We start from the raw sequence: 13,237 nt of genomic DNA, 5'->3' as shown, positions 1-13,237 counted from the left end.
GTTCTCGTGTAGTATGGGAACTACCCCTGGAAAGCCGCCAGACGGGCCTTTTTCCTGTAACACTTGTAAGTACCAGTCCATTTCTTCTTTGGATACTAACCTTACACATAGTCCAACCACTATTGGCACACCCTCCTTTTCTAACTTAGGGCCTTATAACATTCCGTCCACTGACCTTTCAATTAATAAATCATGGCATGGCCTTTTAGCCAATGTCAGATCCCTTCCTAGACATGCGACTGCTATTTGGGATCTTTTCAATGACATTAATCCTGATATCGGATTCCTTCCAGAAATCTGGATTAAACCGTCTCCGGCCCCAGCAATTGCTTTAGCTCTCCCGCCAGGCTTTCGCATCCAAATTCTTGATAGGTTGGAGAGAGCGGGTGGAGGTGTTGCCATAATTCATAAGGATCAGATATCGGTCACTATACTTGATCAGCTTTGCACAGAATTATTTGAATGCCTCATTTTTAAACTTGATCTTCATCCCAACATAGTTGGAAAGGGGCGCTGGTTTACAGACCTCCTGGTCCGATACATGATTTCAGCAGTCGCCTTTTAGAATTTATCTCCCCCCCATATTGTTGCTACGCGCAACTTTCTACTTTTAGAGTACTTTAACATTCATAGCGAGGACACCAACAATCATGAAGCAGTGACCTGATTGGAGGACCTGGCTTCCCATGGTCTCCTCAAAATGAAAAATGACCCCACTCATATAGCGCAGCATACTCTTGATCTTATCCTTTGCAACACCCATAACATCATATGTGGGGACACTTTTCCTCTGACTTGGTCCGACCACTCTCTAATACATTTTCATCTAACTTCTCCCCCCACTTTACCCTCTTCTTCACCTCGTACGGTTAGATGGTACAGACCATGGCATAAAATCAAGGCCCACCACTTCACCTCCCCGTTTCTGGCATGGTACATTGATACCCATAATTTTAATGTTGAACAACAGCTTCTGCATTTTAATAACATCATCTCCAGCATTCTGAATGAAGCAGCACCCTTAAAGCCAGCCACCTGCGCCCACAAATCCTTGGTCTCTGAATGGTAGTCCCCGTCCTACGTACTGAAAATAGGGGTGCAAGAATCTGGAATGCACCTGGCGACTGTTCCATAGAGAACAGGATAAAGTCTGGTATAAATGCGCTCTAGCTGCCTATCACAGTAACATCAAAAAGGCACGTAAGATCTACATTGCTCATCAACTGGAGCAGGCAGGGTCCAACTCAAAGACTCTTTTAAAAATTGTGAAGGCCTATTCTAACCCCTTGGAGTGTGACACGGCAGAATCTCCCTCTCAGGCTTTATGTAATAATGTTGCGTCCTATCTCACACTTAAAATTGATTCCATCTATCAGAAAATCAATATTGCTAATTCCGTCTTCTCCCCCTCCAGGATTAATCCCTCTGATACTTACGCCACCCCCGCACAACTTCTCACCTTCCCACAATTGAGTCGGGTGGAAGTCACATCACTTCTTGAGACTATTAAATATGGATCACCCATGGATATCATCCCTGCTAGGATTTCTGCCAAATTCGCCGAACAATTGCCCCCCCACCCCATTTGCTCCATCCCTAATAGCTCTCTAAGCAATGGTTACCTTCCAACTGCTTGGAAGGATGCCCAAATTAAACCTATACGCAAGGACACCAAGATCCCCACCACTGAAATCAGCAATTATCGTCCAATATCCCTTTTATCCCTCCACACGAAGCTTATTAAGAAACATGTTAACAGACATTTATCTGATTATCTGGAGACCTACCTTCTTCTTGGTGTTTCTCAGTCTGGATTTCGGGCTAAACATAGCACAGAATCCGTACTTATTGAGGTCACAGATGGCATTCGCATGGCTGCTGACAGTGGACAAGTGGCACTATTGGTGCTACTTGACCTGTCAGCGGCGTTCCACACCGTTTCCCATCAGATTCTCCTGGACAGACTGGAAGAGATAGGCATTCAAGGGATGGCACTTAAGTGGTTTACCAGCTTTTTAACTGACAGAACACAGACAGTCACCATGGGAACCTACAAGTCTACTACTACCAAGGTCAGCAAGGAGGTCCCGCAGGGCTCCTGCTTGAGCCCTACTCTTTTTAACATTTACGTCACCCCTCTGGCCAGACTCATGAGATCCTTGGGATTCACTCCCATTTCCTACGCTGATGACACCCAGCTCCTTCTTATATTTGAAAAGAACACACCTAACATCGAACAGATGTTCGCTGAAGGCATGAAATCCATAGCTGCCTGGATGCGTGCCAACTATTTACAACTTAATGCGGGCAAGTCTGAAATTATGTTGTTTGGAGGTGCTGCCACTTATTGGACACCCACTTGGTGGCTGGAAGAGCTGGGCACTGCCCCTACCCTTAAAGACGTGGTTAAAAATACAGGTGTCAGGATAGATCACAAACTTACCTTTGATAAGCATGCTAACACTACTGCAGGATCTTGTTTCTACATTCTTGGCCTCCTGCGAAGAATTTTTCCCCTCTTGCCCTCTTCCACCAAGAAAACTTTGATGCAGGTCTTGGTGCTGAGTAGATTTGACTACTGCAATTCCCTCCTATTCTCAGCAAATCAATCTGCTATAAAAAGACTTCAGGTGGTGCAGAATACGGCTGCCCGACATATTTCCCCACACCTTTCACTAAGCCTTCACCAAACACGAACCCTGTAGGATCCTCACTAAGCTCTTTCCCAGCAAAATTCCTTAGTTTAGGGCTAATCCTCATGAAGATCACCTTAGTCTTTTTCACCATTAAAGCCGCATTTACGTTTCCCAGAAAACAAACCGCTGCTGGCGACCAACCGCTCAACAATCCGGTAGCCACAGAAACTGACTTGGACCTTGCTTCTTCAGCCTTATCTAATGTCCATGCAAGAGGACAAATGACGCCCAGCAGTCTATCTTGGCACTGTTTAAGTGCCCACCTGAGACCCTTTCTGGGATTGTGATGCATCTTAAAAAGAAAACTAATCAGATCAGGATCTAAATCTGGAGCATGCATGCCTTATTCTCAGTCACGGTATGAAAACACTCAGCCCTCATTACTGCCCGTGCCTCTTTACCCAAAGGCCTCTTAGTCCATGACTTGAAATAAATTCAAATAAATTCAGAAACATGTTAGAATCCACCAGTCTGCACTTCTGGGGTGCCTGATCATGTCTGGGTTAAACATGTCAACACCCAATTCTTTTCTCCTTATTCTCTTTTTCTTCCTTATCCATATCCCAACCATCCTCCTTATAGTTGTCAAGAACAAACTCATCATCACTATCCCCATCTAGATTAAAGGAATCCTCCTTTTTAGGTCTTGCCTGAATCTCATGTGTGCCGCCAAGGACACCCTCTTTTGTGCCACTTAAGACACTTTCCTTTTGCGTGGGGCCTAGACTGGGGGCATCACTGCCATACTAATAAACTAGCATTTGCCTCATTCTCATTCTCATTGTTCTTTCTTTTCGTCCTTTTCTTTCCAGAACCGAAGGTCTTTTTTTGCTCCTCTTCCTCCAAGAACCAATATTCCTCCTCCGAGAGATCTAAAGCTCTCCTTTTTCTTTTTATAACTGAACTTAAAAAATCCTTCACAGAAGACCTTACATCCTTCTGTACCATTTTCCTTGTCATCATTACCCTTATTCTCAGATGGATCTCCTTCTTTTTTTTTTTTTAAATTTTTTGAAAACCTTTATTGTGCCTGAGTAACAGAACAAATACGGGCCCACAACCTTCAGGCCGGCCACGGTGTGACATCAGCACAAGTGCAAGCAATACAGTCCCCCCGCGGATACAATCAGAGTAGCAAGCAATGAACAGTACATTGGAAAGAGTCATGCCGCCGGGGGAGAGGATAAATGAAGGTTAATTTTTCAATCTTTTTTTTGTCGTTTTCATCAAAAGAAGGCAGTGAAGATAAAATAATAAGAGGATTCGAGTCCGCACAGTAACTTCACACTACGGGTAGGCGACGTTATATCTGAAAACATCAACGGAGGTTTAACATCCAGTACTGTATGGCGGTGCAAAGCAGAAGCAAACAATCTATTACCATTCATGCACCCCAAACATCGTCGCCCCTTCCCTACCATACCCAACCCAGACCCGGAGTCGAACCAAAGTAAGCGCAGAAAATAGAAAGAAGGCCCATAGAACTAAGATAATATCAAGTTACCCCACCCACCCTGCAACATTGTGGAGGCTACGGCCTGCCCCCCCCCCCCCCCACAGAGTGCCTGTCGCCCCGTAAAACCCGAAATATAGACAAGAAAAGAAGAAGAAAAGAAGGAAAAGAAAAAGAACATTAATACCTTTAATATAGGGAGTGAGAGAGAACGAATCTATCTACCGTCCCAAAAAGAAGAATGGGGGGGGAGGAGCCCACTCGATACCAAATCGCCAGGAGATCCCAACCCTTCACTTAGACCCATAACATAAACATCGGCATTCCTGGAAGTCAAAACAGAATCAAATAGCCTTACAATACAATTGTGTAGAAGCGTCGTGCAATGCGCACCCAGTAAACACGTTAGCCAGTTTCAACCCCATCCCCTTCAGCCAGCTAAATCAATCGGCAGTGAGAGGGCAGCTCAGCCCTGTCCCGAACGTGGATGTAACCTCCCACAGACTTCCCCGGGAGAGCCTCTCCCCCCGTGTACATCAGGGCAATATGGCCGCCTGAAAGAAAAAGATGAAGCAGGATCCCAAAATGGCCACCGATCATCTACATAAGTTCCTTTGTCCTCCATGTATAAGTCCGTAAAGGCCACTGAGGAGTAGAGAATCCACTGGGAGAAGGGTGAAGACCACCAGTCAGAAGTCGGCACATAGTCCCCAAATAAACTCGGTGGTGCAGGCGGCAAAAAGTCACGCCCGGAGGGAAGGGGAAACAATGTAGCGGTCACGGGGCTGCAGGGCTGCAAACCGTAGGCTTCGGTAGAGGCAACCGCAAGTGTAGCATCAGCACAGGCATGGTGAAACATTGTAGCATCATGTAGTGGCAAAGGCAGATTCTCACTCAGCTGGGGGCAGGCGCTGCGTTCGCGATTCACGGTGGTCAACATGGTGTCCAGTTGAGCATCCAGTGCTTTGAAGCCATCGTACATCTCCGAGCGGAGTTCACGGAGGGCGGCAAGGATAGTTCCATAGGATATTGCGGGTCGAAGTTCCCTGGAGGCGAGTTTCTGCACCGGTGTTCTCAAAGCGGTGTCCCGCGCCGGCCGGGCAAGGCAGTCGACAGGCAGGAGCGTACAAACTTTCTCCGGCCGCGGGAGAACAAAGGGAACCATGGCGTCGGGCATTCGATAATGGAGCCGGGGGGGGCGCCTCATAGGCGAGTATCCCCAGGAGACCTCGACACCGCCAGCACCAAGGGTAAAACGATCACACCTCCCATCCGCCGTTCCCCGCAGGCTGGGCAGTGGGATAAGTCAATAGACGTCGCTGTGCTGTTCGCCGGACACCATGCGCCGCTCACCTTCCACCCGCAGTGACAACAAAGGGAACCACCGTCCACGGGCTTCCCAACTCGGCTGTTCCAGTCCAGGCGCAGTCCGCATTGGACGTCAGCTGTAGTGCGGCGGCGACTGCCTCACTCGTGAAGGCGCCGCCACGGAGCCTTCTGCCCCAGCTGAGCGGATCGCATCAGATTCCCAGGAGCCGACGACAAGCGGCAGTACAGGCGAAGGTCCGGGGCGGGGAGCCGCACTTCGAGTTTCCCCAGCACCCGGGCACGCCAGGAAGTCAAAAACGGGTCCACACGCTCAGCTCGTCTCCATGCACAATCCGCCGCCGGATTCGATCAGGAAGGACAACAGGATTTCTTAGCGGAGCTCAAGGATCGGCGGAGCCGGGTGACTACACGTCCGCTCCGGTCGCCATCTTGGCTCCTCCGATGGATCTCCTTCTTGACTCATTTTCTGTTATTAATTATATTTAATTTTCAAAAATGCCCTCTGTATATATATATATATATATATATATATATGTATATATATATATATATATATTACCTACTGGCTATCGCCAGTAGGTATATATAGTTAGGATTAATTCCCTATGGGATTTCTGAAAATTCTATGTCTAATAACTTTGGCGTTTGTGGACGGAATCGGCTGAAATTTTCAGGAAAATGGCACATTTTGTTTCTGAGCAGCCCCTGAAAATTTGGTGGGGTTTCGTCAAGGGGGGGCTGAGAAAAAAGGGGGGTCCCAAAACGCGTTTTTTGCATTGAGTTTTCCATAGGGCGGTTGGACTCACTTTTAGCTCGAACGGCTGAATGGATGTGCACGAAACTTGGCAAAATTGTAGGGACTGTTAGCCCGATGTGCCTTTGCTAGGTCTCAATATATGTGCTTCAGTGGATTTTGAGAAATTAACGTTTAAATCAAGATATATATCTGTAACAGCGCTCCGGGCAGCGATCCGGTCCGCTTACTTTTCGCGTTTCGGAACTTTGCGTGCAGAAAGCTGATTGGCTCTCCGGTGTCTGTCAACATTCTAAACAGTCCGGAGCGGCCGCCATCTTGTCTCTCGGTAGGATCGAGAGAGAAGAAGAGGTGAAAAACGAAAGGGGAATTTAATGAAAGGGGGCAAGGTATCCCCCTCTTGACCCCCTAGGAATGTTGTTGGGGTTATTAAAGGGTCCCGTGGGGAAAAGAAAAAAAAAATGATTTTTCACGGTAGAAGCGCTTCACGGGCCGCGAACTGGGCCGCAAACTGGTAGCGAAACGGGAATTCGCCATTTTGTGCTTCGTTTTAATTGTTTAGAGATAAAAATTATCGCCGCACATCGGCCACAATGCATGAGTATCGTTGAAAAGTCAGCGATATTCATGTATTATCCAGCAAATGCTCTTAGCCGTGTTATCCACCTTCCATTGGATAACATGGTTAAAAACTGCTCTGTGCGTGAGCTTTTTTTTTTTTTTTTTTTTTTTTTTTTGCTGCGTGACGTTTGTTAACGTTCGATTCGATGGAAATCAGGAAGTGTTGACCACCATTTTGTCACTGCGAGTAAATATTTTGTTATAAATGAATCCTTATTGAAAAACATTGTCTGCGCCATCTTGCCTTTTTGTCCAATGCCACAATTTTGTCGTGCACGGCAGCCATTTTAGATGCCTTGACCAGGCCCACTCTCTGCACGCCGCCGATCCTCAGCATGGCTTCCCACCCTCGCAAGCATCTCCCCCACGCACTGGTCATCCCCGCTCTGTCTCTCATGCATGGGCCATATACTTCCCCCCATCTGCGCTGCTCTTCTCTGAGAATCACACCCTGTGCCCTCCCGACACCTCTCTTTCACCCTATTCACTACCGCACCCTCTGACACTCCTCTTCCTCTGTGTCCGATTGTCCAGGCCGGACCTAGGCTATCACCTACCCCTGCGGATGTAGTTTATGGTCCCAGCTGTAGAGAATTCAGACATGCCAACCCTCCCGATTCAGGCGTGTGACTACTGATTTCAGTGCTAGTCTCCCGCCTCCCGATTTCTGCAAGCAAAAACTCGGGGGCATATTACCAACAACTAGCGATAATTTTTGTCTCTTATTTGTTTAGAGACAAAAATTATCGCCGCACATCGGCGATTTTTATCGCAGATAAACCTTGCTATTATCGCAGAAAAGTCAGCGATATTCATGTATTATCGAGCAAATGCTCTTAGCCATGTTATCCACCTCCCATTGGATAACATGGCTAAGAACTGCTCAGGGCAGGTGTTAGATTTTGGAGATATTCGCGCTTAGCGCGAATATCTCCAAAAGTTGGTAATAGGAGATAGCGATGTTAGGGACTGTTTCCAGTCGCTAACATCTTGGCACGCCCGCTTTGCATGTCATTAGTGATAAGTATCACTGACATGCAAAGCGGGGCCCAAGATGGTCGCTATCTCCTTTTAGCTGTCACTAACTGGTGTTAGCGACAGCTTGGTAATAGGGAGATATTTTTATCTCCGCTTTCTTGGCTTTTAAAGCCAAAAAAGCGGAGATAAACCCCCTTGATAATATGCCCCACGATTCCTTGGGGGTTTCAGCTGACAGGGCTTGGTATTGTGTTACATGGTAATTTTTCCAGGAAACGTCAGAGGGTCGATGCAGGGGTTCTAGAAGAGGTGATAAACCATTTAAGCCTCATGAACAAGCGCATGGTCTTTTAAAGATTTGGGAAGTACTCGGGCGGCGGTGTGTGTGTGCCCTCTTTCAGGAGCGGGCGGGGGGGCACTGCCAGCAACTTGCCAGGTCAGGTAGTGTTCAACACGTGCATCACCCTTTCTCTGCCTGCTATTGCGCTCCATGCTTCGGAAAGGTAAGAAAAAGAACGTGCATTTGAGTTTGAAATGTCCGATCCTGCAGCAGCACACTTCCAAAGCCCACACATGACAATAACCCGATTCAAGGCCCCATTCACCCGTTTTTAAAAAAATAGATAACACTCCAACAAAGTAAGATTTTATTAACTATTAACTATAACGAACGGAACAAAAACTAAAAACATTTAAACATTTTTCAACACAAAAAGCAACAATGGTTAGAAGCTGTCTTTTTTGGGAATAGTCCCAAGGCAGCACAACGTGCAGAGTTCTGGACGGCACCCAGGTGATGTCGCCTGGGTGCCGCACTGGTTTTGGGATCCTACAATGCAGCACAGAAAAACAGCATGGGGCGTCCCGGGTGGTGCGGGGGGAGGCATCGTCAGTAGCGGTCTGTTGTGCGAATAGTCCCAAGGCAGCAGAACGCGTTGAGATGTTGATGGGACTGTGTCCAGTGTCACATGGCTGACACAACATGTACGACAGGCACCCAGGTGATGTCCAGTAAACTGCCGCACTGGTTTTGGTATCCTACAATGCTGCTCCGAAAATTGGCGTGCGGCGGCCCGGGGGTGGGGGAGGCGGCGTGAACGGGCCTCCCCAGGTGGCGGCCATCTAGCTGAGTTGCGCTCGCTCTTGCGGCTACAGCGTCTCGCTCACCATGTTGTTGAGTTGCTTCCATTCTTGCAGTGCAGCGATAGGCGGCTGCCACATGGCTCTTAAAATGGCGGATGGCTCCTCGGTTTTGGGCCTGGTCCACTGAAATGGCCCTGGGACACCTTGGAACTCGGACGCTTGCCTGCTAGGGCTTGGGCTCCATTCTCGAAAAGCGTCCCCTCAGCCGTGAAGATTCTACAAAAGTTTTGGGGGCCCCCGACTCCCGCAGGCTTCCGGTGGGGAGCGGCTGCCATGATTGCTCGCGGAATGACCACGACGGAGCCACGAGATGGTGGTGCTCTCATGCTGACGCCAGTTTCAGTCTGAATGATCCAGAAACAAGGTGGGGCTTTCATCGTTTGGGAAAAAAAAATGTTCTAAACCAATGAAAAGTGTTATTTTTAGGTCATATGACCAAGCCTTCCATCTTTAGGAAACCAAAAGTAAAATGAACCAATGAAAAGTTTTATAAACAAGTCACATGACCTGTTATGCGGCATAGGGCTACAAAAAGCGTAGAAAATCCGTTGGCACGTGAGGCGGCGTCAGTAGCGGACCGATGTGCGAATAGGCCGAAGGCAGCACAACGCGCCGAGATCCGCATGGCACCGAGGTGGTGTCCAGCAAATTGCCGCACTGGTGTGGCCATCCTACAATGCTGCGCCGAAAGACGGCGTGTCCAGCTGAGTTGCGGTCACTGTTGCGGTACAGTGACTCGAACGCGCCGAGATCCGGATGGCACCGAGGTGGTGTCCAGCAAATTGCCGCACTGGTGTGGCCATCCTACAATGCTGCGCCGAAAGACGGCGTGTCCAGCTGAATTGCGGTCACTGTTGCGGTACAGTGACTCGAACGCGCCGAGATCCGGATGGCACCGAGGTGGTGTCCAGCAAATTGCCGCACTGGTGTGGCCATCCTACAATGCTGCGCCGAAAGACGGCGTGTCCAGCTGAGTTGCGGTCACTGTTGCGGTACAGTGAGTCGAACGCGCCGAGATCTGGATGGCCCCGATGTTGTGTCCAGCAAGTTGCCGCACTGGTGTGGCCATCCTACAATGCTGCGCCGAAAGACGGCGTGTCCAGCTGAGTTGCGGTCACTGTTGCGGTACAGTGAGTCGAACGCGCCGAGATCTGGATGGCCCCGATGTTGTGTCCAGCAAGTTGCCGCACTGGTGTGGCCATCCTACAATGCTGCGCCGAAAGTCGGCGTGGGGTGCCCCGTTGGCTTATGAGGTGATGTCAGTAGTGGACCGATGTGTGAATAGGTCGGAACCAGCACAAGGCGCCAAGATCCGAACGGCAAGTCCTGGATGTTGAGTGCCTCAGTTGAGAGTTCTGAGCAGTGCTTGTAAGACTATCTGAAGTTTATTATAAGAATCAGAGTAAGTTGAAAACTGTCTGAAGCTTATTTGCACCTTTTGCAGCTTCATTATTGCCCAAGGTGGTGTTCAGCGGAACTTTTTTCCTTTTCCTTTCTGCTTCTTTTCCTACAATCCGTTTCATCTGAAGACACGACCAGGTCCCTGAATGTGTGTAGGGGGACGCTATTGAGTGAATGAAAATGGCGGCTTGTCCAGCTGAATTGCGGTCACTGTTGCGGTACAGTGAGTCGAACGCGCCGAGATCCAGGACCGATGTGTGAATAGGTCGGAACCAGCACAAGGCGCCAAGATTCGAATGGCAAGTCCTGGATGTTGAGTGCCTCAGTTGAGATTTCTGAGCAGTGCTTGTAAGATTGTCTGAAGCTTATTTGCATCTGCTGCAGCTTCACTATTGCCCTTGTGTGGCCAAAGGTCGCACATGACATAGGCGGCCGGCTCCCGAGGTCCGGCAGAACTTTTTGCCTTTTCCTTTCTGCTTCTTTTCCTACAATCCGTTTCATCTGAAGACACGACCAGGTCCCTGAATGTGTGCAGGGGGACGCTATTGATTGAATGAAAATGGCGGCTTGACACAAAGCTGACTCAAGCGTTACTGTTGATGCTATACAGACAAAAATTGGTTTTCAGTTTGTACATTCTTCATGTTTTTTTTTCCATCCAAGTCTGATTAAGAGTTTGTAGAAAAATGGCTTCAGATTTTCCACATACTACTCTTCAACATTCTTCCTAAATGTAACAATGTGAAACTCACTAGGAGAACGGCTGTTTCTGTTTCCTTTCAAAATGCTGCCAACAATATTTTCTGAATGGAAGACACCATCTTGTAGCATAAAGGGCCGAAAGGGGTTCTGGTCTGGCCGATGGTTGGTGGAGACATTTTGACTATATCTTGGACCTGCCCGGCCTCGCCCAAAATGGCGCCGGTATAAATGGGACTCGTAACTCCTTGCCCGCAAATGTATATCTAGAAAATGTTATTGTAAGTGGCCCTGTCCTATTTTAATTACAAAATGTATGTCCACCGATTCCGCAACTGTTAGACACCTTAGTTCTTGCAACCTAATGGCCCGCTCGTTACGTTCCTCTACAGTGTAAATGTCTCCTCATCATATACGATTTCAGTTTGCTCCGTGGCCGGCCCACGTGGTTATAGGCCCGTATTTGTATACTGACATTTTCACAATAAAGGTTTTTAAAACAAAACACGGTAGTAGTATTTACATTGGTAAAGTTTTTACTTTTAGTCACTGTTTTCGAATCAGTAAAAGGCAAGTGAAATAAAGCAGTCCAATTACATGACGGATAAAAGGTATAATATGTAGGAACGCAGTAAAGATAAATGGTCAAGGGCAGTTGTGTTTTTCATGTCTGCAACATAAAGTGATCGATAAGAATCTGATAATCAGGCGTATCGGCGACTAAGACAGCAGGCCGAATCTCTTTTACTCAACGGTTCCGTCATGGAAGGAAGAAACGCCCTTTTTCTCGAAAAAGGAATATATTTTACTTGCAAGACAGTTGTAAATTTTCCGGGAAAGTACATTAGCCTGGAATATTATAAAATATATGTTTTAAAAAAATATGACCAAGCTTTTCATCATTAAAATAACAAAAGTAAAATGAACCAATGAAAAGTTTTATTAACAAGTCACATGACCTGTTATGCTTACGTTACGCGCTGCGCGCCGCGCCTCGGATCACTTCCGGGTGCGCTAACGCGGCGTGTCATATAACGCATTACGCGACAACGTAGGTCAAGAATATAGTCAAAATGTCTCCACCAACCAGCGTTCAGAACACAACCCCTTTCAGCAGTCCAAAAAGTTCTGTTAAATGACAACAGAGGGGACAGGCAACAAGAACCATCAGTCAAAGAGGGGAGGGCAAGTTCTTCTCTTCCGGGTCATGTTGGGGCGCTACCGGGACTGATCGAATTGGTAGTCTACAGTGTTTCTGGATGTTTCAGACTAAAGCTGGCGTCAGCATGAGACCACTACCATCTCGTAGCTCCGTCGTGGCCATTCCACGAGCAATCATGGCAGCCGCTCCCCACCAGAAGCCTGCGGGAGTCGGAGGCCCCCAAGACTTTTGTAGAATCTTCACGGCTGAGGGGACGCTTTTCGAGAATGGGACCCAAGCCCTATCAGGGAAGCGTCCGAGTTCCAATGTGTCCCAGGGCCATTTTAGTGGACCAGGCCCAAAACCGAAGAGCCGGCCGCCATTTTGAGAGCCATGTGGCAGCCGCCTATCGCTGCACCGCAAGAGCGGGAGCAACTCAACTACATGGTGAGCGAGACGCTGTAGTCGCAAGAGCGGGCGGTAAACAGCTGAATGGCGGAAGAGGTACAGTGTAGCAAAAGCGGGCGGAATGGCAACTAAAACGGTAAAGGGGCGCCCCACTACAGCTTGTCTTCAGGTGAAACGGATTGTGGGACAAGGTCCAGAATTGAAGAGTCATCAAAAGGCAAAAAGTTCCGCCGGACCCCGGGAGCCGGCCGCCTATGTCGGGGGCGATCTCAGGCTACACCAGTGCTATAAGACTTGGGGAGGGTGTCGGAGCCAAGCGTCTTATCCGAGTCCATGGCCATCACACCGCCCCTCAGGGGCCTCCGTCAAGCTGTTTAGGAAGGTAACATATCACATTGTTTTCTAATGCAGTCAGGTCCACAAACGACACTCACTTACTTTGAGAATAGTGAAGCTGCAGTAGGTGGAAATAAGCTTCAGACAGTGTTACAAGCACTGCTCAGAACTCTTAACTATGGCACCCAACATCCAGAACTTATGCTATTTGAGAATGGCAGTGACATCGAAGCAACTCAGGGACCAAAACCATTAACGTACTTTCAGGTATGAAAATC

At 48.1% G+C, this 13,237-nt stretch overlaps 1 protein-coding gene across 1 annotated transcript in view; it reads left to right on the top strand.

The window, feature by feature from the left end:
• Positions 1-13,237, top strand: part of LOC147661219 (Fanconi anemia core complex-associated protein 100-like) — a 300,048-nt gene that overhangs the window by 150,215 nt on the left and 136,596 nt on the right. The window lies entirely within an intron of this gene.

This window comes from Lissotriton vulgaris, unplaced genomic scaffold (assembly GCF_964263255.1).
Source record: "Lissotriton vulgaris unplaced genomic scaffold, aLisVul1.2 SCAFFOLD_439, whole genome shotgun sequence".
NCBI lineage: Eukaryota > Metazoa > Chordata > Amphibia > Caudata > Salamandridae > Lissotriton > Lissotriton vulgaris.
The sequence above is the reverse complement of the archived record's forward strand: the minus strand, read 5'-3'. Positions and strand labels throughout refer to the sequence as shown.